This window comes from Dipodomys spectabilis, unplaced genomic scaffold (assembly GCF_019054845.1).
Source record: "Dipodomys spectabilis isolate Male_0828 unplaced genomic scaffold, ASM1905484v1 ptg000001l, whole genome shotgun sequence".
Lineage (NCBI taxonomy): Eukaryota > Metazoa > Chordata > Mammalia > Rodentia > Heteromyidae > Dipodomys > Dipodomys spectabilis.
This window is the reverse complement of record NW_024870678.1, coordinates 32,721,021-32,746,586: the sequence shown is the minus strand read 5'-3', so window position 1 is coordinate 32,746,586 and position 25,566 is coordinate 32,721,021. Positions and strand designations below refer to the sequence as shown.

Here is a 25,566-nt window from a genome sequence, read left to right as displayed (position 1 = left end):
TTGAACTTAGGGCCTGGGCACTGTCCCTGAGCTTTGTTTGCTCAGGACTAGCACTCTACCACTTTAGTCACAGCACCACTTCCAGCTTTTTCTGTTTATGTGGTACTGAGGAATTGAACCCAGGGCTTCATGCATGCTAGACAAGCTCTCTACACTGAGCCACATCCCAGCCCCAAAGATCTATTCTTCAGCATGAGTCCTTCATACAAACTTATCTTCACAGACTCACTGATGATGTCTAAGGGAAGAAAGGTAAGCGGAAAGTTACTGACAAATCCATTTCATTGAATTGAATTCCTTTCACACCTTTTCTTGAAGACAGTCTGTCAGTCCTGCTTAAAGCATTCTCTGGAAAGTCTCTACCTAGAGAGTCTCCCATCCTCTTCATGACAACAGCTTCTCTCAGGAGGACATTCACCTCCCAAGCGTCTAACGCTGCTCTCTCCCTCTCTCCAGCACCCCCTTTTAAAGTGTACCAGCTTGAGTTCTGAGGCCCCTTCTCTCTTTTAGTGCTAAGTTGGGGTGTATCCTTTCCTTGCATGTCCCTCTAAGGGTTCAAGGTTCATCTTCTTGACTTCTGAGCAGACACGCAGCAGGCTGTGGAATGTGTATATGGTTTCAGCCTAAACAACCCCCAAAGTAAGCCATGTATCAACCTGACAAAGCCTAGACTCAAGAGTGTGTTTCAAGAGCAAGAAGAAAAAGGCAAATGAAAGGCCAGCCTTGGTAGAAGGATGGCAAGACCGTAACTCGTGCCGCGGTGTGTTTATACAGCTAGTCAAGAGTTTAAACAAAGCAAGCCAAAGCCAAATTCAGCTACAAGTCTGCGTTGTAAGTATACCTACACCCGGTCAGGTGAAAGGCCAGAACCCGTCACGGTGTGTGGGTAGCAATCTCTGCTGGTCACCGGGCACAGGGCTGGCGCCGCAGGGTGAGGCTGTCAGCACGGAAAGGCCGCTCACTGCCACTCATCCTGAGAGACTCACGTGCACAATGCTGAGCGATGTTCTCTCTGATACACAGAAAGTAGATCTAAAATGCACCGGGATACGATAAAATTCTACAGGATTCTAGATAGTCACGCTCAGTGAGACCGAAAGCAGATACCCTTAGTACAGAAACACAAAGGTGCAATACCTACATGATGCTTTATAATATATATTCACACACACACACACACACACACACACACACACACACACACACACGCACACAGAACTGAATTTCACGATACAGAAACCAGAGAGCTCTTCTTTTATGTCCTTAATTTTTGATGTTTCTGTCTTTTATAACAATTTTATTGTAAAGGTGATGGACAGGGGGTTAGTTACATAAGTAAGGCAATGAGTACTTTTCTTTTTAAATCATTACCCTCCCTCATTTTCTCCCTTTTACCACTCCCCCCCCCCCACCTCCCCGTCTTCTTCTCTTTCTGTATGGTGTATTCGCGTGTATATCTTTGGGAGGGTGTGGGGGGGAGGGCACAGAACTGGAGGGAGAAAGGGTGAGAAAGTGCAGCCATGGAGCTCACCGGGCACGGATGAAAGTGAACTGTCCAACTCGCGGGTGGAGCTGGGAGGGAGGGCTGGGAGGGAGCGAGGGCAGGGAGACAGGTATGAAAGCAAATGTGCTCATTACCTGCCTCGTGTAATTGGAATCCCTCTACATTGTACACTACCTTCATATAACAATAAATTTAATAAAACCTTTTTAAAGTGCTGAGTGAACACCCGTGTCACACAAAGTTCTCGTTTCCGAGGCCAGAAGCGCCTGTGACCCCTGTGGTCTAACACAGGTGGCAATGTTCACCTAATTCACAGGGCCGCTGGCTCCCGCCACCACCCCACTTCACAAGACACTGCACTCACCTGGGAGCTTTCATCAGATTCTTGAGGTGTCTGCCACATCTTCCTCTCTCCCCTGAGTCTCTCAAACTTTTTTTTTTTTAGTCAGCTGTGGGGCTTGAACTCACAGCCTGGGTGCTGTCCCTGAGCTCTGCAGCTCAAGACTAGCACTCTACCACTTGAGCACAGTGCCACTTCTGGTTTTCTGGTGGTTTATTGGAGATAGGAGTCTCACAGACTTTTCCTGCCTGGCCTGGCTTTGAACCACAATCATCAGATCTCAGCTTCCTGAGTAGCTAGCATTACAGGCGTGAGCCACCGGTGCCTGGCTTCTCTCTCAAACTTTTTTGTTTTTGTTTTTGTTTTTTGGTCGGCCGTGGGGCTTGAACTCTGGGCTTGGGCTTTGTCCCTTAGCTCTTCAGCTCAAGGCGATCACTCTACCACTTGAGCTACAGTTCCACTTCTGGTTTTGGAGTGGTTTATTGGAAATAAGAGTCTCACGGACTTTCCTGCCCGGGCTAGCTTTGAACGGAGATCCTCAGATCTCAGCCTCCTGAGTAGCTAGGATTACAGGTGTGAGCCACCAGAGCCTGGTTCTCTCAAACTTTTAAAGCATACTTTAGCCATGACATTTGCTCAGTGAATTTTGTTGACTTACTAGAAAGATGAAGTCAAGTCAGCAAAGGTAGACAGAGGGACCGAAAGAATTTATTTGATAAATTTACAACAAATCCAAAAGGAAGCAGTGGAGGGACAGTATGGAGTTTACCAGTAAAATCAGTGCTTTATAAAATTTCAGTCATGTGTGAAATAGTGTAATACTTCAAGCAAATTCGTTTATTTGGTATGCGTACTGTTACAAATACAAAACTATCAAGTGGCTATTTTAAAACCTTGAAATATGGGCTGGGAATGTGGCTTAGTGGTAGGGTGCTTGCCTAGCATCCATGAAGCCCTGAGTTCAATTTCTCAGTACCACATAAACAGAAAAAGCTGGAAGTGGTGCTGTGGCTCAAGTGGTAGAGTGCTAGCCTTGAGCAAACAGAAGCTCAGGGACAGTGCACCGGAATTCAAGCCCCATGATGGCAAAATAAATAATAAAACCTTGAAATCTAATCATATTAAATGCTCTAATTATTTGGGTCCTAAGTGTTTTTGTAATTAACGACAACCAAAAATGTTCAATTGATGTAGACAAGTGCCACTGGCTAAATCTTCAACTTTTCTCACCTGGATCACTTTCATTAGTCCCTCTTGTGCTTTTCTCATTCACCCTCTCTGGGGCCATGACCGCAATCTTGGCTATAAACCTCTATGGCTCCCTGGTGGAAAAATGTAATGTCATTCCAGGTGCTCTCAAATTGGCCTTAACATACCTTTCCAATTCCATCTTCTCCGTGTCACCAGACATCTAATATTCCCTCTCGATCTGTTAGAATTCACCCAGACCCTCTCATTGGTGAGATCATTGCACCAGAGATCATATCCCTACAGAAGTCAGCATAAAGCAGAATTCTGTGGCAGAAGGTTGTATTTTCCAAAGAGGGCTGGATCTCTAGCTATGTCTCACTGCATACACACTTCTTACCGTGGGTTTGATTGTTCCTCTGGGAGTGAGGGCCTGTGTTCCCTCCCTCTGAAGTCAGGCAGAAGTGTGGCATCGTTCTAATCAAGGACTTTGGTGGGAAAAATGCCATGTGACTTTCAGAGTCAATCATAACAAGGATACAGCTTCTGTCTGGTTCTCTGTCTCTTTCTCAGCACTACTTTAGTAGTCATGAATTTGTTGAGCTTTAGTTTATCACAAACGATTTTTATTTCTCCATCCATTTTGATGGATAGCTTCTTTGGTAATGTAGTCTAGGTTGGCCATTCTTGTCTTTCAATTCTTATCCTTTTTTTTTTTTTTTGCTAGCACTGTTTAGTACTTGAGCCACAGCACCACCTCTGGCTTTTTCTGTGTATGTGGTACTGAGGAATTGAAACCAGGGCTTCATGCATGCTAGGCAAACACTCTACCACTAAGCTGCATTCCCAGCCCTCAATTCTTTTCTTTTCTTGTGAAAAATACTGTACAGAGGGGTTACAATTACATGGGCAAGATAATGAGTACATTTCTTATCAAGCATTGTTGCCTCCTCCTTTGTTTTCCCCTTCCCATCCTTCCCCCCCCCCCCCCCCCCCCCCCCCGCACCAAAGTTGTAAAGTTCACTTTCGACATAACGACTTGTGCATCTCATTGTTGCAATGGGACCACCTGTATCCCTAGTTAAACGATTTGTTTTTCCCCTTCCCCTCCACAAATTATACCAACATCAAATACAGTGAAAGCAGGGGTTATACCGTGGGGGAGGGACATACAAAGCAACAAAGAAATAATGTAGAGTCTTGGTTCCTGAGTCTTGGTTCCTGGGTCGTCTCTGGTCTGCGAACTGCAGGATGAAGATGTCTGCTCCTTGTCGGTTCTTGCTGGTGTGGAGTAGAATCCACTCGCCTGCCTGTCTGGCTCCTTCGTCCCAGACTTGCTGTGTTGCAGGTATGGCAGCTGCTGGCAAGTGCTCAGATCTGTCTCCTTGCCTGGATTTTCCCTCTCTGGCCTAACTCTCTGTCCTGTGATGGCACACTTGGTGTGATTCTCTGGCTTAGGACTGTTCACTGGAACTCTAAAACTGCTTTCTATGCGAGAGCTTGTTTAGCCTCCAGCTTCTCCTCCGCCATCTTCCCAGAACTCCTCCCAGCTCTCAATTCTTATCTTTTAATAATGTCTTTCTATGCTTTCCTTGCATTTCTGTGTCTTTGTCAAGAAATCTCTTTCTAGTGGACTTCCCATTTGTCTCCTCTATTTTGTTGCTTTCAATATTCTGTACACTTAGTGTTATTACTAGTATGTGTCTAGGATTATTTCTTCTCTGATTATTATTATTATTATTTTGCTGGTTCTGGGGCTTGAACTCAGCACGTGGGTGCTGTCCCTGAGCCTCTTTTTACTCAACACTAGTGCTCTACCACTTGAGCCACAGCACCACTTCTGGCTTTTTTGAGTAGTGTATTGGAGATAAGAGTCTCAAGGGAACTTTTCTGCCTGAGCTGGCTTTGAACTGCAATCCTCAGCTCTCAGCCTCTTGGGTAGCTAGGATCACAGACGTAAGCCACAGGCACCTGACTACACTTGGAATTCTTTTTTTTTTTTTCGGTCCGGTCGTGGGCTTGAACTCTGGGCCTGGGCGCTGTCCCTCAGCTCTTCAGCTCCAGGCTAGCGCTCTACCAGTTGAGCCACAGCATCACTTCCGGCTTTTTTTCTTTTTGCTTATGTGGTGCTGAGGAATCGAACCCATGGCCTCATGCATGCAAGGCAGGCGCTCTACCACTGAGCCACCTTCCCAGCCCCACACTTGGAATTCTTTAAGCTTCCCCTCATAAAGATGATTCTTGAGTTTGGAGTTTTCTGCCATTATTTTGTTAAATAGGCTCTCAATAACTTGAATTTTCTTTTCTTCTTCCTCCTCTAGCCCCATCATTCATAGATTTGGTCTTTTAACTGCAGTCTGAGAGGTCTCAAGTCCCCTTGGTATCTTCTAAGTGTCCCCTCTCTACCTCTACACCAATGTCTTTGGTTGTTTGATTTAATTTCACTGCTTGGTCTCCAACCTCTGGTATTCTGTTTTCAAATTTTTCTGTTACCTAGACTTGCAACTAGTTTTTGTTGTTGTTTTTAGGTCTGAGACTGGAACTCAAACTTGGTACAGGTTGCTTTTGCTCATTGGCTAGTGCTCCACCAACTGACCCATGCTCCAACCTCTCAAGTGAGTTACCTGGACAATTGAACTCTTCACTTCCATATTATAAAAAAATTTCCATCTCCTTAATGAATTCTTCTTTCAAATCTTTCATTGCCTTCTTTAGTTCATTCAATTGTCTCTATTCTCTTCTTTTGATTTCTCTTGTTATCTATTTGAACCCTCTTTGAATTTGTCCAGGTTTGTACACAGGTTTATTTTATGAACCACTCATCATTTTATTGAGCTCTTTGTTTGGAGTTTCTTCCTCTTCACTGTCACTGTTTTTTACTGTGATGTTTGTTTTTTTGGGGGGGGGACATATTGCCTGGTTTCTTCATGAATTTTATAATCTTTCACTGGGATATAAGCATCTGGGTCTAGGATTTGTTAAGGTTTAAATCTCCTGTTTCTTTGAGAAGAGGTGGCGACTGAGTGGCGGTGTGTGGATTGGCATGGTGATTTTGGTGAATGATCATCCATTTCAGTGCTCATGGGATTCGTCTCCACTCAGGAAGACAAAGTTTGGTTTCACAGGTGACTGCAGTAGTAAACCACAGCCTTGTATTGTTGGCAAGTTCTAATGAAGACCAGTCACCACTATTGCTTTGATCTTCTTAGATATCAGATACAAACGGTTATCTTCAGGTTCTAGGAAGGATTTTCTTAGAGCAGTAGTAAGATGGAGATGAATAGTGAAGAGTAATTAGTGATGAAGTAATAGCTAACTAACACAGCTTTGCCTGTTTTTGTTTTTTTTTGTGTGTGTGTGTTGGTTTTTTTTTTGCCAGTCTTGGGGCTTGAACTCAGGGCCTGGGCACTGTCCCTGAGCTGCTTTTGCTCAAGGCTAGCACTCTTCTACTTGAGCCACAGCACCACTTCTGGCCTTTTCTGTTTCTGTGGTACTGAGGGATCAAACCCAGGGCTTCATGCATGTGAGGCAAGCACTCTACCACTAAGCCACATTCCCAGCCCCTGCCGAACTGTTTTTACCCACGCCAGGCAACAGTTCTTGGTTATCGAGAGAGTGTATATGGACTGGGTACATGGCAAAGTGATGGGGTGCTTTCTTAGCAAGTACAATGCTCTGAATTCATGAGGGAGGGCAGGAAGGGAGGGAGAGAGATGGAGAGAGTGGGAGAGAGAGGAGTATAAAAGGCAGAGAGATGGACAGAGCGGGAGAGAGAGGAGTATAAAAGACAGAAGTATACATATAAAGTTACTACCAAAGACCTTCTGTTTTTGAGACAAGTTCTTCCTATGTAAGATCAGGCTGGCTTTGAACTCATGGTGTTCCTGCCTCTTCCTCTCCAGTACTGGGATTACAGAAGTGCACCACCACACCTATGCACCAAAGGCATTTTCAATCCTGGACTATATAGGAAATGAAAAAAGGAGTGAGAACATTTGAATCCAAATGAATACTTGAGGGGTGTGTATGTGTGTGTGTGTGTGTGTGTGTGTGTGCAAGGTCTGCAAGACTCCATCTCCAAAATAACCAGAATGCATGTGCCAGTCAGTGGAGTTCTCACTAGAGCCACCGGTTTCTCCCTTGTGACTTCTAGTGAGTAGAGTTAGCCAAGGTGGGATTGTGCAGTCAGATTCCTGTTACTTTAAGTTGCTTCTCTATTGTATTCCAAAGTAGTCTCTTTCTTGGTTCTCTGTGGTAGCTCTTTTTAATTCTTATTTACAAATATATGTGTGTGTGTGTGTATGTGTGTGTGTGTGTGTGTGTGTGTGTGTGTGTGTGTGTGTGTGTGTGTGTGTGTGAGCATGCTGGTCCTGGGGCTTGAACTGGGGGCTTGAGCACTGTCCCTGAGCTTTTTTGCTCAAGGCTAGAGCTCTACCACTTGAGCCGTAGATCCACTTCCAGCTGGTTAATTGGAGATAAGAGTCTCACAGACTTTCCCACCCTGGCTGGCTTTTAACTGCAATCCTCAAATCTCTGCCTCCTGAGTATCTAGGATGAGAGGCGTGAGCCTGGCCTGTTTAGGAAGCTTAAAATCTCTTTCAGACCTGTCTCTACTTCTACAAAATGGTTGGCCAACTTGGCTTCATATTTCAAAGCTGATATGCCATTGATATGGACAATGGTTTGTTCTCGTCAGGGCCTGCCTCACCTCAAGGCTACATGACGTCATCAACAACGGTCCAATGAGTTTTTGTGTTTGTTGTTGCTATTCACTCCCTCGGTTGATTCCCAATGATTTTAGCTCACAAAGATCACACTGCATGGTTTTCCAGTGTCCCAGCACAGCCCGGGTGCTTGGTTGCTCTCTTTTTTTTTTTTTTAATTTAATTTAATTTTATTTGTGAACATACTGTACAGAGGGGTTACAATTACATGGGCAGGATAATGCATACATTTCCTACCAAGCATTGCAGCCTCCTCCTTTGGTTTACCCTTCACCTCCCTTCCCAGCCTCCCCCCTCCCCCCCAATCCCAATCCTTCTCCTTCTCCCCCCCCCCCCCCCCCCCCCCCCGCACCGACATTGTAAAGCTCGTTTTGGACATGACAACTTGTACTTCAAAAATATGGAACGCTTCAGGAATTTGCGTGTCATCCTTGCGCAGGGGCCATGCTAATCTTCTCTGTATCGTTCCAATTTTAGTATATGTGCTGCCGAAGCGAGCACTTGGTTGCTCTCTTGTGTCTTCCTTTGCTTTTCTTTCTTCTTCTTTTTTTTGGTTGGGGGGGGCAGTCCTGTGACTTGAATTCAGGGCCTGGGCACTGTCCCTGAGCTGCTTTTGCTCAAGGCTAGCACTCTACCCACTTGAGCCACGGTACCACTTCTGGCTTTTTCTGTGTCTGCTAGGCAAGCACTCTACCACTGAGCCACCTTCCCAGCCCTGCTCGTGCTTTTCTTTCTTCGTTTCTAGCTGGGACTCCCTGACGGCACAGGTGCATGTCCACTGCACTTCTTCCTCATCAGAGACCGGAAAGAAAAGTAATTAAACACAGAGCTGGAGTACTTGCTGGTCTGTGAGTCTATTCTGTATTCCCAGGAGTTAGCACCTGTTTCCCAGCCTAGATATTTAGGGAAGTCGACTCTTCACAGCAACTCTTGCGGGCTACGGGAATAAGCACAAGCTAAAAGCCATACCTGTTTTCTCCTAATGCTTTTATTACATTGACAAACTCCATCAGATCTTGAGGGGAGGGAGTTCTGATTTGTTTAGAGAAAGCTAATGAAGGCTGCTGTAAAAACCTATTTTGAAAAGAGCCAGCCCACGCCACTGACGGTGTGTGCCGTGTCCCTCAGCCTCCAGCCCCAGGAGACCACGGCATCATCTGCCACCCAGCAGGAAATGAAGCAAGACAGAAATGGCTGCATTGTTCTACTTTGGTCTTAGATTCCAGGCTGATGTCTTTTCCAGGTTGGAAGCTCCTTGGTGGGTTGTTCTGGTGCTCTTCCTGCTGGCAGCCTGAGCAGCAGCTGCCAGCATGAGTTTAGGACCCCATAGACTGAAATCCAAAGCCCACGTCACAGGTCACTCACGGGAGTGCACTGGCACAAGTCACAAGTCTCTCTGGCCTCCCTTTCCCATCTCTCACACAAGGGTATTCACCGCACCCTCTTGAGATCCATGCAAAGAGTGGCTGAGGCACTGCCTATAACATGTACAACAGAAGCTGGGTACCAGTGACTCATGCCTGTAATCCCAGCTACTCAGAGGCTGAGATAAAAGGATTGAGATTTAAGATCAACCCTCGGTAAAATGTTTCATTTCCATCTTCAAGGAAATCAGCAAAAATCCATGCTGACTGTATGGCATAAGTGGTAGAGCACCAGCCAAGCAAATCAAGCAAACTTGAACCTCCCAGAGAGCCTGGTACATTGTAGACTGTCAGAAAACAGTTAAATCTAGGCTATCAGAGCTTCAAGAACAGAGCGGACAGTTCTTTTCAAACCTATCATTTTACAAGTGAGACACCTGAGGAGAAGAAAGAGGAATGAATTATTTAGGTGTCTAAACTAAATTTAGTAGAACCCAGTAATCAAGACCAAGGTCCACCTCTGTACTAGAGATTATGTAGTTAAACATGGGAGACACATTTGTGTCAGATGAGTCAAAGGTTTTAAGTGTTTTGTTTTGTTGTTATTTGAAGACTGGGTTTCTCTCTGTGGTCTTGGCTGGCCTTGAACTCATGATCTGCTGGGCCTCAGGCTGAAGGGTACTGGCATTCCAGTTCTGTATCACCAGGCCTAACTTTTTTTTTTTGGGTCCGGTCATGGGGCCTGAACTCTGGGCCTGGGCGCTGTCCCTCAGCTCTTCAGCTCAAGGCTAGCGCTCTACCACTTGAGCCACAGTGCCACTTCCGGCTTTTTTCTTTTTGCTTATGTGATGCTGTGGAATTGAACCCAGGGCCTCTGGCATGCAAAGCATGAGCCACCTTCCCAGCCCCTAGGCCTAACTCTTTTTATTTGTTTTATTTTTTATTTTTTGGTTGGTCGTGGAGATTGAAATCTGGGCCTGGGCACTGTCCCTGTGCTCTTCAGCTCACGGTGAGCGCTCTACCGCTTGAGCCACAGAGCCACTTCCGGTTTTCGAGTGGTTTATTGGAAGTAAGAGTCTCACGGACTTTCCTGCTTGGACTGGCTTTGAACTGTGATCCTCAGATCTCAGCCTCCTGAGTAGCCAGGATGACAGGCGTGAGCCACCAGCACCTGGTTAATTTTTTTTTCTGCAGCAGAATATACACAACACAAAATTGAGCATTTTAACTCTATAAAATACACAAAGGCATAGTCTTAAATCCATTTACATTGTGCCAGAATCATCTCCATCCTCCCCCACGGAAACTCTTCTCCCGTAAACAATAATCAGTGGGCTTGGAAACTATAATTGAAATATTTTGCATCAAGAAAGTAGATTTCTAGAAGAATATCCCAGCCCGGATGATGGCTTCATTCTTACAAGTTCTCCTCCAATTCTGTGCCCCCACCATCAGGTTGGATTGCTTTTACTCACAAATAATGGATTCATTTTTAAATAGATTTTTGTTTGTTTGTTTGTTTGTTTTGGTCATGTGGCCTGAACTCTAGGCTTAGGCACTGTCTCTCAGCTCTTCAATTCAACGCTAGTGCTTACCACTTGAGCCACAGCGCCACTTCCAGCTTTTTCTGCTTATGTGGTACTGAGGAATCGAACCCAGGGCCTCACACATGCAAGGCAAGCACTCTACCACGGAGCCACCTTCCCAGCAATGGCTTCATTTTTAGAACACAGGAGTCTTTCAGCTTTCCACTCACCAGTCCTGGCTGTGTCTTGCATTGTTCAGGGTGGGGCCTGAGGCGCTCCAGGGCCGGCCTTCCTTTCTTCCTTTCTTCCTCCCACTATTCTTTCCTTCCTTCCCTCCCTCCCTCTCTCCCTTCCTTCCTGTTTTCTCTTTCCTTCCTTCCTTCCTTCCTTTCTTTCTTTCTTTCTTTCTTTCTTTCTTTCTTTCTTTCTTTCTTTCTTTCTTTCTTTTCTTTCTTTTTCTTTCTTTCTTTCTTTCTCTTTCTTCCTTCCTTCCTTCCTTCCTTCCTTCCTTCCTTCCTTCTTTCCTTCCTTCCTTCCTTCTTTCCTCCCTTCCTTTCTCTTTCTTTCTTCTGTGCTGGGTCCTGGGGCTTGAACCAATCTTTCTTTCTTTCTTTCTGTGCTGGGTCCTGGGGCTTGAACTCAGGGCTTGGGTGCTGTCTCTGAGTTGTTATACTCAAGGCTAGTACTCTGCCACTTTAACCACAGCTGCACTGCTGGCTTTTGATGGTGGTTAATCAAAGGTAAGAGTCTCATAGATTTTCCTGCCCAAGCTGTCTTTGAACTGTAGTCCTCAGATGTCCGCCTCCTAAGTAGGTAGGATTACAGGCATGAGCCTCGGGTGCCGGGCTGGAGCTTTTTCCTGGGCGCGATGTTGGGATGAAGGGAGGGGTGTGTGTGCGCTCTCCTCAGAGGAGGACTGAACTGTAGAAGATGCCGCAACCCAGTAGGCACAGCTCAGACCCGGGAAAGAGTGGGGACACGGTGATGGCTTAACTAGTGGAAGCTAAACCTTTGTGCCTTAAAAATCTCCTGCCACTGTCTGAGCTCCTGCCACGCAGAAGCTGTCCTGGCTGAGAGGCGTGTTTATGCAAGAAAAGCAAGAGACGCTTCTCTCTTTTGGAGCAGCCTCGGCTGCCCCTCATGGACGTTGTCCTGTCAGGCCTGGCACCTTCAACGCCGGTGCCAATCCAAGCTCACCCAGCGGCCATTTCACTTCTCCTGTGTGTCTCTGGGCCAGATGCTTATTAAGAACTTAAGAGGCTAAAAGAAATGGAAGGCTAGCATGCCCGGCTGCGCGGTGGTGACCGCCTGTGATCAGGGCAAACAAACTTGGGGCAGAGGGACACTCGGCCCATTGGCTGCAGCTGCTGGGGACTGGCGGTGTGTCCTGTCACCTCACTCTGGCGACTGCCCAGGAGATCTGCGTGGCCTCGCTCAGTGCCGAGGACCGAGGCTCCATGCAGGGGTTTTAGCCACCTCTACGTTTCCCTCTTTGAGAGCAGTAGTGCTTCTTGGTCATTTTAACATGCTTTTTAGAATTCAATCACCCATTAAAAAAAAAAAAAACCCTGAAATAATTCTAAAGACATTCAAAACTGAAATAGGGCTGGGGAAGCAGCTGTGTGGCACACCTGCCTTGGCTGGTGCAGGCTCTGGGTTGAATATCAAACACACAGACACACACACACACACACACACACACACACACACACACACACACACACACACACACACACACACACACACACACCACATACCCCTCTCAAAAGAAGGAAATAAATGTCATCCAAGTCAAAAATTCAGGGTCTCACTATGTAGCCTAGGCTGGATGTGAACTCATGATCCTCCTGGCATCTCCTCCTAAGTCCTGGGATTCCAGGCGTGGATCACTATGCCCAGCTTGCAGTGCCTTTCAACACAAGCCAGCGGGTTGGTGGGGGTAACTCAGTGGGTATGAGCACGCTCTGCAGTCAGACAGAGCAAGCTGAGGCCCAGGAGCGGCACCTGGCAGAGCTTGGTCGCGTCCCCTTCCTCCTCTAGGCCAAACGGTCTTCCTAACACAAAATCAAACCAGCTGGCTAAGGGTCCGGATGTCACCTTTCAGTAAAAGTGAAGTGAAAGGTTACAATCCCCGTCAACATTCAGGATCCTACCTACTCAAGAGGCTGAGCTGGGAGCCTGCTGTGAGGCCAGCTCAGGCAGGAAGTCAATGAGACTCTGAATTTTAATTAGCCAGGACAAAGACAGAAGTGGAGCTGTGGCTCAAGTGATAGAGCACTAGCCTTGAGGGTAAAAAACACAAGAGCACAAGGCCCTGAGATCAAGCCCCAGTACACACACACACACACACACACACACACACACACACACACACACACCTAGCTACATGGCTGTCTTCTGTCCTCTAAGTGAGGCACTGGGCCGCCAGGTTGGGCTGCATGCGGTGCCATCTCTGCTCTCTGTCTCACAGCTGCAAGAGGGGCTCAGATGTCCCCTCAGGGAGCACTTTGGTCTTGTTTTTTTTTTCCACCTTGGTCCAGGCCCCATCTGTCATGTCTGCCTAGCAGACTTCAGACTTGCCAGACACCAGAACCCACTGCCAGTGGAACTCCGGTGCAAGCTCAGCTCTCTGCCCTCCCCACCCCCCACCCCCAGCACCGGCGTCCTCCCCTCCCCCTCCTCCTCTGCAGACCCCGCCCACTCTCCAGCTCCTCGCCCTCCGCCCTCCGCCTGCCTTGGCTCCCGGCCTCCCTAATTACTTAGCCCTTAAGTGGATTTTCTGTCCATCTGTAGTTTGTTCTCCACAATTCAGTTCCTGTCACTTCTGTTTCTCTGTATTTACAGTCAGCTCAATTATCTCTGCTAATGATGAGCAAGGTGGCCAGGCATCATTTAGAAAGCATTCACTTTTGGCTTTGGGATGGATTTCTGTACTCACATTTGGGTTTCAGGGCGTCTGAGATTCTGGAATGTTACACATTTCAAGCCGAGTTCTAAGGAAGACACCATCTAGCATGCCTGGGGAGAGAGAGGGCTGTGCGGCCCCAGGACCTAGAAAAGCTCTTGGCATTGCAAAGTATCACTTCCTGTCCCTATTGGCAACTTCTGAACCCACGCAAGTGGGCAGTGCTCAGGGTGCCTGCTTTCTTTGTCTGGTACACTCTTTCCTATCTAGGGCGAGGTCACTGGGAGGCTGAGAGAAAAAGCATCAGGGCTCCTGCAATTATCTGAGCAAGCAAAAAACAGCCCTTAATTGTAAGACCCTGCCAAGTGCACATTCATTAACTGGATCTCCTGAGCATACAGGGTAACTCTCCTGATGGCTTTGAGAAAGCGTCCGTCTCTTCCGGAGCTTCACTGTAACCTACGTAAGCAATGATGCACAGCTGAAGATATTAACTGGCTCCATGCTCGCTGGAGCCTTTTGCATAAACAGATACCCACCCAGCGCTGAGCAAGCACGTGACATTCACGTAGATGTGCTGGGCAAAGGTTTGCAGCCCCGACAGCACTGTGAGAAATATTTAAGTTGGGCCGATGTGTTATATAAACACGCTAAGCTCATGCTCAGGCTGCTTTCCTTTGAGCTCGGCTGTGCCAAAGCAGAAGGGGCATTGGACCATTTTTGGAATAAACTTGTCTTCAGTCGTACTTCAGACATGAAGTACGAGGAATGTAGCTGACAATGAATCTGAAAGTCCTCCCACCCACCGGGATTTGAACTCTAGTGTCCTCAAGTTCAGTCAACTAGTCTGCTTGCTCAGCTAGCATTCTGCCATTTGAATCATGACTCTAGTTTGATTCTTTTTGCTGGTTATTTTGCAGTCATAAGGACTTTTAAATCCCCTGAATAGCTAGGATTACATTGATGTTCATCTTGGAAGTCAGTATTTTGAAAGCATCTCAGAGGTTAAAACACAGATTCAGTGTGGAAAAGCTGGGAGGCCTAAGCCCTGAGTGTGACTTTATGAAAATGGGCCAGCATGGAGCTGTGTGTAGCGTCATCATCTTCCTTAGTTCACCGAGCCTCGTGTGATGCTCTGTCTGACACTGGGCTCCAATCACCTCAACCGTCCTTTGCTGTCAATGAAATGTCTAAAGAGGTGAGCTGTGCTTTCTGAGGTCACATAAGAAATTAAACCTGGCAGCTGGCGCTGGTGGCTCACGCCTGTAATCCTAGCTACTCAGGAGGCTGAGATCTAAGGATGGCAGTTCAAAGCCAGCCTGGGCAGGAAAGTCATGAGACTTTTATCTCCAATTAACTACTTGAAAACCAGAAGTGGTGCTGTGGCTCAAGTGGTAGAGTGCTAGCCTTGAGCTGAAGAGTTCAAGGACAGCGCCCAGGCCCAGAGTTGGAGCCCCATGACCAACAACAAAGCAAACAAAAAAATTTGCCAGTTGCTATCAGCTCATGCCTATAATCTTAGCTACTCAGAAGACTGAGCTATGAGGATTGATTCAAAGCCAGTCCTGAGGAAAGTCTGCGAGACTCTCCCTCTCCAATTAACCACCTAGATAGCCAACAGAAGCAGAGTTGCGGCTTAAGTGGCAGCGTGCTAGCCGATATAGAGAAAGCTCAGGGACAGTGCCCAGACCCTGAATTTGTCTCAGGACCTGCACTGAACTTTTTCATCATGATGGGCACCCCTGTGTGCGTGTCACATCTGCAATCTTAACCACTCAGGAGGCTGAGATCTGAGCCTCACAGTTTGAAGCCATCTTGGGCAGAAAAGTCCCCGTGAGAGTTTTATCTCCAATTAACTACTCAAAAACTGGAAGTGGATCTGTGGCTAAAAGTAGTGCAGTGCTAGCCTTGAGAAAAAAGTGCAAGGACAGCACCCAGGCCCTGAGTTCAAGCCCCATGATGGACAAAAAAAAAAAAATCTTATTTTTCTTACCTTTAAATTGTACATGGGGCTGGGAAGGTGGCTCAGTGGTAGAGTGCTTGCCTTGCATGCCTGAGGCCCTGGGTTCGATTCCTCAGCACCACATAAGCAAAAAGAAAAAAGCCAGAAGTGGTTGTTGTGGCTCAAGAGCTGAGGGACAGCGCCCAGGCCCAGAGTTCAGACCCCACGACCGGATCAAAAAAAAAAAAAATCGTACAAACTTGCACGTGCAGCTGATGATGGCAGACCAGACCTGTCTGTGCACCCTGTCTTATTCTTAGGAAATTCATGAATCTGGGGGCTGGGAAGTTGGCTCAGTGATAGAGCGCTTGCCTTGCGCATGCGTGAGGCCCTGGGTTCGAGTCCTCAGCACCACCTAAGTAGAAAAAAGCAGGAAGAAGTGCTGTGGCAAGTGGTAGGGCGCTAGCCTTGAGCTGAAGAGCTGAGGGACAGCACCTAGGCCCAGAATCCAGGCCGCATGACTGACAAAAAAAAAAAAAAGAAATTCATGAGTTCCAGCAGGATTTTTTGCCTCATTCTTGGTAACTACGTGATTGAAGGTGGATCAGAGGTGAATAACCAACAGCTAGACCTGAGAGTTTGACCTGTGGTCAGTGCGTGACGTACCACACTGGTAGCTTGTAGGCCCGGAGTCCTGCCTGTGACTTTGAAGGCTTTTGTGATTTATGTCTCTCAATAGTTTCTTCGCTTCCCTTGGCAGGCATACATGCCAATCACAAGTCTCAGGCACCACCCAAGAGCCCTAGAATTCAATCTAACTCTGACAGTATTAGCAGTCAGCACACAAGCCAGCCTGGACGACTGGCTTTCCTCCCTTGCTGAGCTGTCACAAGCAGGCGGACACAGGCCCAAGGAGTGGACAAATGAATACATTCACTCAGAAAGCATTTATTGATCAATCACTGCTTTCCAGCCAACTATTTGGTGGGCTGGGATTACAGTGAAGAACATCCCCCCCCCCCCCCCCCCCCCAAATGATCCCTTTAGCCAGGGAATGTGTATACTGATTTCCTGTCCTCATTCTTTCTTCTGACCCAAACAGGTTTGTAGAATGAATGAACTTAGTAGTGACTTAAAAATACTATGCAACAATGGTCCCATGCAGTAAAACCTGCAATTTTTCAGAAGACTTAGCTGTCACCAAACCTCTAGTTCTCAAAACTTGGCTGGAAGCTGAAGACCTGTATGAGCTGGGGATGGGGCTGGCCCACAGTGGAGGTCACTGTTGCTAGGCAACACAGGGAAGCCCCACCCCCAGGCAGGGCAGGGTGGGAGGGAAGGGCTGCTAACAGGAGGGGACCGACACAGGACACAGAACTCCAGTGTCCAGAGCTGTATCCAAGGGCCTTGCGGCAGCATTGCCACCCCTGTGCTGCCAAGAATCTTGCTTCTTGATTCCACACAGTCCAGGTGCCCAGGGACCTCAGGGCCAGCCTGAGGCAGATATCAAGGCAGGTCCAGCCCAAAGAAGGTATTGCTGCCCGAACCAGGTTTAGGCTCCAGTTTCCTCTGCTTCTTTTTGTGTGCCAAGACCGTGTGAACAGACAGACTGGAAGAGCTGTGTACCCTTTCTAGGAATGGATAATATCTATTTGGAGCGAGCCAATAACTGTGAAATGTAATGACCCATATTGGTAAGGCAACTGGATTTGCAAACAGCAATACACATACAACACACACACACACACACACACACACACACACACACATGCATGTGCACACCACACCTGTTACCCACAAGGCAAGGAAAGTGGTAGGTGTAACTACCCTGATTTAGGGTGGTAATGACTGAATATGTACCGGATCGCATGCACTATTAAAACACCAGCGATTTCTTTCTTCCTTCTTTGGCAGAACGGAGGTTTGAGCTCAGGGCCTCGTGTGAGCAAGGCGGGTGCTCTACCCCGAGGTGCACCTCCAGACCTTTTGGGCTTTAGTTATTGCTTTGCGTAGGGTCTCATGTTTCTTTGCCGAGGCTGGCTGACCTTAGGCTTTGGATCATGATCCTCTTACTGATGCCTCTCCAATAGCTAAGATTACAGGAGTACATTACTGTACCTGGCTGACATATTAGTGATTTCTATTGGTGACAAAGACATAGGTAATTGCTTATACAACTGTGGTCAGCTGCTGACTTCATGGTAGAAGGAAATGCTGTATTATAGTTAGAGATTGGTGAAAATTGTGTTGTTTTTTTTTTAAAGACCACTCAAGTCCACAGACCTGACTGCTGGCCCATCTTTTCTTGCTGAAGTGGCTGTTAGTCTTTTGGAGGTCTGTGTGTGCCACACTGGCAATGAAGGCACAGTGCAAAGCACTTTTTACTAATCAACTAATCTTTTAGATGCTCAACCTTTTCAGAGCATCTGGGTTAAATGGTTTATAATGAATGTTATTCATATACACACACTGTTTCGATTCCCTTGTGCATACAAATGCACAAGGGCAATACATAAATATGTGTATTTAGAGTCTTTTCTGAGCTAAGCAAGGTAAGTTTAATATATTGTCTCATTTGAGGGCAGATGTACATTATAAAAATTAAATTCTGGTTAGTATCAGACTGGAGGGAGGTAGGACTCTTTAAACATGTGTTGGGAAGCATTCTTCTTTACTGCTTTAATGGAATTAGCAAAGTCTAGTTAAAACAAAGTAGTCCCGGCAACAGAGGAGTAAAGAATATTCACCAGTGCTGTGTGTGGTGGTGCAAGGTTGTAATCCCAGCACACAAGAGGGTTGAGGTGGAAGGATCAAGAGTTAGAGCCAGCCTGGGCTACAGAGGAAGACCTCGTCTTCAGGGCTAGACTTAGAGGACTTGCCACTTGCTGGGCAGGTACTCTACTGCTGAGCCATGCCTCCAGCCCTCTTGGGAAGATTTCTAACTTAAACCTACCAGGTCAAAGGTTACTTCTTACAACACAGCCTCAGGGGAGATGCCCAGTCCTTACCACACTAAAAATCAAGGATGTTCAAGTCCATATAGAAAGTGATGGAGTCTCTGCTTCTGTAGCTCATATTCCAAAATTCAGGGTGACACATACATTCATGAAGGGTTCAATGTTAAAAAGTGGTCAGCTGGGCATTGGTGGCCTGTAACCCTAGCTACTCAGGAGGCTGAGATCTGAGGACTACAGTTCCAAACCAGCGGGGGCAGGAAAGTCTGTGAAACTCTTATCTCCAGTTCACTACCAGAAAGCTGGAAGAGGAGCTGTGGCTCCAACGGTAGAGTGCTAGCCTTGAATGAAAAAGTCAATGAATGGTGCCCGACACTGAGTTCAAGACTCAGTACTGGAACAATAAACAACAACAACAAAAAGTGGCATAGTATTTGCATATAATCTTCTCATCCCTAGATGACTTAGAATAGTTAATACAACGTAAATGCTAAATAAACAGTTGTTCTACTGCATTTTTTTTTTTTTTTTGGTAACTGAGAACAAAGGTCTGTACATGTTCTATGTTCTACGTAGCGACGCAGCTGTTTTCCCTGAATAGTTTCAACAGGAGGCGAGCGGGGCCCATGGCTGAGAAACCCGGGAACAGAGAACATGGCCATCCTTCCTCCTGCTCAGGACCCATCAAGTCACCAGGAACTGAGAGGCTTGCTGGTCAGGCCTTCCTTCCCTGTGGCGGGGAGCAGACAGCTCCGGCGTGTGCGCGTCCCCTCCGGCAGGGCAGTGGATGAGAGACCACAGACTAACAGAGGCCTGGCGAGACCCCATGGGGGAAAGTCCAGAGTCCGAGCCACTGCAGTGAAGGTCATCCCAAGGTGAATGCAGAAGATGTGCACAAAGAGGGGCCAGAGGCGCTGCCTGGTGAAACCATGAAGAGACGCAGTCCCAGGTCTGAGGCCTTCCCAATACTGGTTTCAAAAGTATTTGCACCCTAAACATCTTTAGAAATAGAAAAGGAAACTTAAGGTGACAGAGGAAGGGAATAAAAACAGAGATAGTAGAAGGCAGCAGCTTAAAACCTCCACTCACGCTGGCATTCTGGGTCCTGCCGTCACTGGGAATGCGCCTCAGCAGCAGATGGGCTGTTTTGTGTGTGGAGTGCTGGTGCTGGGGATTGAACTCAAGGCTTCGAACTCTTGCTTGCCCCCCCCCCCTTTTTTTTTGCTCAAGGTTGGCACTCTACCATCTGAGCCATACTTCTTACTTCTAGCTTTTTGGTGGTATTAGAGCTGAGGATCTCTCAGGTGTTTCTGCCCTGAGGCTGGCTAAGAATCTAGACTTTCAGATCTCACCCTCCTGAGTAGCTAGGACTACAAGCTTGAGCCACTGAGTGGAACCATGGTTTGCTTCTACCCTTTTGGGGCACTGTTGGCTCATGCGTGTAATATTAGCTACTCAGGAGGTCGAGATCTGAGGATCATGGTTCAAAGCCAGCCTAAGCCAGAAAGTTCATGATACTCTTACCTCTAATTAACCACCACAAAGTAGGAAATGGCGCTGTGGCTCAAACTGGTAGAGCGAAAACTAGCTCGGGGACAGTGCTTGGCCTTGAATTCAAGCCCCAGGACTGGCAGGCACACACACAAAGATTTATACAAGTTACCTGTATATCTGGAGTGGCGTGCTGACATGTGAAGTCCACGGAAAAAGAGGGACACAATTGCCACGTGAAATTATCCTTGCGATAGGCAGCATTTGAATGGGGGGCTCTTCAGTTACTCAAGTGTTTTGTGCAGAGCAGACAGGGCATAAAGGCACATTGTGGGGTGAGCGGAGCCCTGGGAAGGGGGCAGCGGGGGAGGGCACAGGAAGGGCCCTGTGGGATGTGCCCTGGGACTTTTAGGCTATTTATAGCGACTATTTTACTTACATTGCTTTTGAGGACAATCACTTGTTGTTTGTTCCTGAATCCTTGATTTTGTTTTAATGATTACATAATTTCATAGTATTACAGGAAAACATGGAAGGAAAGAAGGGTCAGTACTTCCAAGAGTAGAGAGCAGGCCACAGAACATTCTCTACTATGAATTAGGGGTTGAAGAAAAGGACAAACATTTGCCAAACACCTGACCTTTAAGAGCTACTTTTGTTACCCCCTAGGGGCTTTCGAAAAAATTTCATGCCCACTGAGATACATTCTCTGGTGGAAAAACACTTACACAAACCCATTTGTTTTAGGTACATGATGTAAAACTCAAAGTAGTTCTGAATAGACAGTGTATTTTGTTCAAAGAGACCTCCAACTCTACGCAGTCAGATCTCACAGTGACCCAGATCTTTCTCTTTCTTTCTTTTTGGTACTGGCACTGGGACTTGAACTCAAGGCCTGGGTGCTGTCCCTTAGTTTCTTGCTCAAGGATGGTGCTCTAACATTTGAGCACAGCTCCCCTCCCAGGTTTTTGCTGGTTAATTGGAGATAGAGTCTCATGGACTTTCCTGCCTAGGCTGGCTTTGAATCGCAATCCTCCGATCTCAGCCTTCTGAGTAGCTAGGATTTGAGGCATGAGCCACTGGTGCCCGGCCAGATATTTCTCTGTGTGTGTGTGTGTGTGTGTGTGTGTGTATGTGTGTTTCCATGAAACTGGTATCAGGTAAAAACCTCACTAGCTTCCAGGGAGCACCTGGACCTGGCACTGAAAACTTGTTAGTTGTTTTCCTAGACGTATATTTATTTCATTTCAAAGGTAGAATAAACAGTGTAGCTCAGTGGTAGAGCACTTGCCCAGTGCGTGTGCCAAGGCCCCAAGTTCCACCCCCAGCACTTAAACAAAATAAAAAGAAGATGAAATAGGCAAGTCTGCAGTGGAAAATGTTACCTTCAAGCTCACACTCTGTAATCCCTTAGTCCTCAGAAACTAAACATTGTAAAGTATAAGCAGCAAGAAATAATGTAAACTGCAGAAACAGAAAATAAATTAGTTTTCTTCAGACGTGGTGGAGGTCCTTTTGGTGAATACTACACTCGGCTGGAAACAGAACCTGTCTTGAATGAAGAAGACATCTTTGGCCTCTTTCCCCATTTCTCCAGTGAACTGCAGGTTCACTCTCCTCTCCAACGGCAGCAAAAAGGCATTTGTGTCTGGGTAGACTGAAAAATAGAAAAAAACAAAAAAGGCTCAGAAGTTTAAGAGCAGCTTTTCCAAAAGAAGAGAACTCAAGACGTGACTCCATTCCCAAGACTCAGCTAGGTCTCTAAGGGGCTCTGTAAGCACTAGTCCCCATGGTCCCCGAAGACAGCACCCCAACTTCTTTTTTTTTTTTTTTTGTCGGTTGTGGGGCTTGAACTCTGGGCCTGGGCGCTGTCCCTCAGCTCTCCAGCTCAAGGCGAGCGCTCTACCACTTGAGCTACAGCGCCACTTCCGGTTTTCTGGTGGTTTATTGGAGATAAGAGTCTCATAGTCTCTCCTGCCCGGGCTGGCTTTGAACCTCGATCCTCAGATCTCAGCCTCCTGAGTAGCTAGGATTACAGGCGTGAGTCACCAGCGCCCGGCTTGCACCCCAACTTCTGAGCAGGGTCCAGGATCACCGTGACTTCCCTGGTATGCCTCATACTCTTACTCAGCATTTTCCACTCGCCGCTGGTGCTCTTCCACTTGAGCCACACCTCCTGGTATGTCTGCAAGACACTGCGGTTAGAATTTTAGGTCTGGGGCTGGGAAGTTGGCTCAGTGGTAGAGCGCTTGCCTTGCATGCCTGAGACGCTGGGTTCGATTCCTCAGCACCACATAAGCAAAAAGGAAAAAGCCAGAAGTGGTACTGGGCTCAAGTGGTAGAGCGCTAGCCTTGAGCTGAAGAGCTGAGGGACAGCGCCCAGGCCCAGAGTTCAGGCCCCACAACCGGACCCAAAAAAAAAAAAAAAAAAAAAAAGAATTTTAGGTCTGGATTTGAAGTAAGCTTGGGTGGACCAATCTATAAATCTATGAGACTCTTATCACCAATGAGCCAGCAAAATGCTGGATGGGAGGTGTGGCTTAAGTAAAAGAGCACCAGCAGTGAGTGGAAAATGCTGAGTAAGAGTATGAGGCCCTGAGTTCAAGTCTTGAGGAAAATGTAAAAAAAGCCCCAAAAGATAGAAATGCAAGCACGTGACTTTCATCTGTGTTTACATATGGAAGGATTTATCAGTGAGCCAAGAGAGTTGGCTTGGCTGGACTCAGGGGAGTGAGTCTCCCACAGGTAATGGAGGGGTGTGGGGGGGGGGGGGCGCGGAGATGCTTGGTCAGTCTAAAAGTAGAAGACGAGGCTGGGAAGCAGGGGTGAGAAACCTCATTATCCCAACAGCAGATTCCAAACCAGGGGAGGAAACAGCAAGTAGGACTGCTGCAGGTAGAGCGCAGATGATCAGAACGAAATGCTCTGCATGTCGGGGAGGGTAGTTTGCTTGGTATAGCTCTTATCCCTCCACTTGGACACATGGCCAAAAAGTTCTAGGAGAAAAGGGGCACAGGACAGTGACTCTGTGGGCTAGAAAATGCCTTTAGCTTAGCAAGACACTCCCCTCCCAACCTCCCCCCCATCTTCCCATGCTGCTGGGAAATGGAAGACCTGCTGGCTAGTCACACAGCCTGTGTCCTATGGTTTTGTGTTACAAGGAGATTTAGAGTTGTATGTCCTCCTCCTCCTCCTTCCCCTCCCCTCCCACCCCCCCTTCCTTCCTTCCTCCCTCCCTTCCTTTCCCTTACTATGTAGTCTGGGCTGGTCTTGAACTAGAAATCTCCCAGCTTCTGCCTTCTGAGCGGGGGATATGCCACCACACCTGGCTGTGGCTGACACCTTAAGGCAACTTGAAGGCAGGCAAAAGTCAGCAAAGTCTGACTATGGCAGAAAAGAACACAGAGGTCAAATAGCTAAGGTGAGACTGTAACAATGAGTGCTTATTCAGTAGGAAAAAAAAGCTCTGGAAATATTCAGTGGGAAAGTAAATTCCTTTTTATGCTGAGGATTGAACCCGGGACCTGGCACCGGCGAGGTAAGTGCTCCCCCACTGAGGTGCAGTTCATTTTGGTATGTGAACTCTAAGAAATCAAAATGTGCCCAGAAAATTTCTTAAAAAAAATTAAGAATGTCACGATAGTTTCCTAGCCTTTCAAACAGCCAGTCTCGGCCAGAGGGTTATTTCATTCGTGTAGCTCTCACTGTGCTCGGCCTGGGCGTGGAAATGGCGGCGGGAGAGTGCATTCTGCTCCAAGGATGGCTCAGTCAAGGCCCGAGGCTCTTCTTCATTTTTCTTTTGTGCCAGTCCTGGGGCCTGAAGTTGGCCTGAGTGCTGAGATTGTTTTGGATCAAGACTAGTGCTCTACTACTTGAGCCACAGCTCCCCTTCTGGCTTTTGTTTTTGCTGGTTAGAGATAAGAGTCCTTAGATCTCAGCCACCTGAGGAGCTAGGATTGTAAGTGTGAGTCATGGGTACCTGGTCTAAGGCTCTTCAAATTTTGGTCAGTCCTGGGGCTTGAACTCAGGGCCTGGGGACTGTCCCTGAGCTTCTTTTGCTCAAGGTTAGCACTCGACCACTTGAGCCACAGCACTACTTCTGACTTTTGCTGTGTATGTGGTACTGGGGAATTGAACCCAAGGCTTCATGCATGCGAGGCAAGCGCTCTACCACTGCGCTGCCTTCCCATCCCTATGGCTCTTCTTGTAACACAATGACGATGAATAATTTTTGAGTGGCTGTGTGAAAAGATTAAGACCTGAATCACAGAGTCTGGCATCCTTCCCAGGCCCCTTGCAGCCAATCGTGTGCACACTGGTGTCGAGCAGACCTGGTCCACAGAAGAGCTGGCAGGTGGCTACGCTACTCAGGACTAATGAATGATTATGTATTCTTGAAGTTTTCCACCCCAGAGGCAGCTTAAGGAAGAAATAAGCAGCTATTATACTTCTTTCTGTGTGTACAACTCGAGAAAAGCAATTCGTTGGTAAATAGCCAATGTTTCCAGCAGAACCAGTGAATCTGATCTGCACTTAACTGCACTAGAAGGAAACAAGGGAGGTACCTGAATAATTCAGGAATTCTGCCAGGCTTGATTGTGGGCTCATTTAAATGAATCCAGCCAAGGCGCAGAAATATGATAGAGGCTCAGAATGAGAGAGAGAAAAAAATCAACCCCCCAAATCTAATCACATCAAACAAGATTGGACAGCAGGATTGATTTCACTGGGACAAACACTTTCTATTTAGTGACATCACAAAGCGTGAATCATGTCTTTATTGTGAAGACAATGGTGAACGTTCTACCGGGAAGTCTTGGGCCAAAGGAGCCACAGCTGAAGTTGTGGTGGCCTCCTGCATCTCATGTTCCCGCTGAGTCTCACGCAGTTTCTCAGAAGGAAAGTGAGGGAGGCGTCAGGAGGCAGGCCCTCTTCCTTCCACGTTGGGCACGCTCTGCCACGCTCCTACTATCATGAATGCACTGTGCTGCACTGAGGGTCCGGAGCCATCTACAGTCTGGTCCCTATACAAGCAAAGTAAGGAGCTGGGAATGTGGCTTAGTGGTAGAGTGCTTGCCCAGGATGCATGAAGCCCTGGGTTCGATTCCTCAGTACCACATACACAGAAAAAGTGGGAAGTAGCGCTGTGTCTCAAGTGGTAGAGTGCTAGCTTTGAGCAAAAGAAGCTCAGGGACAGTGCCCAGGCCCTGAGTTCAAGTGCCAGGACTGGGGGGAAAAAAAGCCAAGTAAGGGAGCCAGATGCTTCCTTTTCTGAGACCCCAATGAACCTGCGCTGCCCACTGCCCGCGCTGCCCACTGCCCGCGCTGCCCACTGCCCGCACTGCCGTGCGTTCTCTGGCTCTCAGTAGAGGCACAGGAAATGGCCGTGAGGTTTGCTGGATCTGCAGGCTGACCAGTCACCAAGAGGGATGTTTGCTTCGCATTGTGCTTTTATCTCAGGACACCAGATCTGTTTTTAATTGTTCAAGGAGAGTCAAAGGATGGGTTTGAATCCCTGCCCAGCACACCTAGAATACTATTTAGCAGCTCATAAAAGAAAAAAAGGAAAAAAAAAAAGCGTTGGACAAATGAGGGGACAAGTGCCATTGAAAACGAGAATGAGCTCAG

The 25,566-nt window shown here is 47.2% G+C and overlaps 1 protein-coding gene, 1 long non-coding RNA gene and 1 other non-coding gene across 4 annotated transcripts in view; all 3 read right to left on the bottom strand.

The window, feature by feature from the left end:
- Positions 1 to 8,150: 8,150 nt before the first annotated feature.
- Positions 8,151 to 8,257, bottom strand: LOC122103396. The gene has a single exon (XR_006146744.1). It is a non-coding gene; the product is annotated as a U6 spliceosomal RNA (small nuclear RNA).
- Positions 8,258 to 18,869: 10,612 nt separating this feature from the next.
- LOC122122950 lies at positions 18,870 to 19,943 on the bottom strand. Its single transcript, XR_006150225.1, has 2 exons — positions 19,537 to 19,943; positions 18,870 to 19,446 (listed from the first exon to the last, which is right to left on the bottom strand). It is a non-coding gene; the product is annotated as an uncharacterized LOC122122950 (long non-coding RNA).
- Positions 19,944 to 21,038: 1,095 nt separating this feature from the next.
- The window catches only part of Mthfd1l (methylenetetrahydrofolate dehydrogenase (NADP+ dependent) 1 like), a 135,391-nt gene continuing 130,863 nt past the window's right edge, over positions 21,039 to 25,566 (bottom strand). For both annotated transcript variants that reach the window (XM_042671887.1, XM_042672058.1), the window contains one exon: positions 21,039 to 21,595. The gene's annotated coding sequence lies outside the window, so the exon portion shown is untranslated. The remainder of the gene's footprint in view (positions 21,596 to 25,566) is intronic.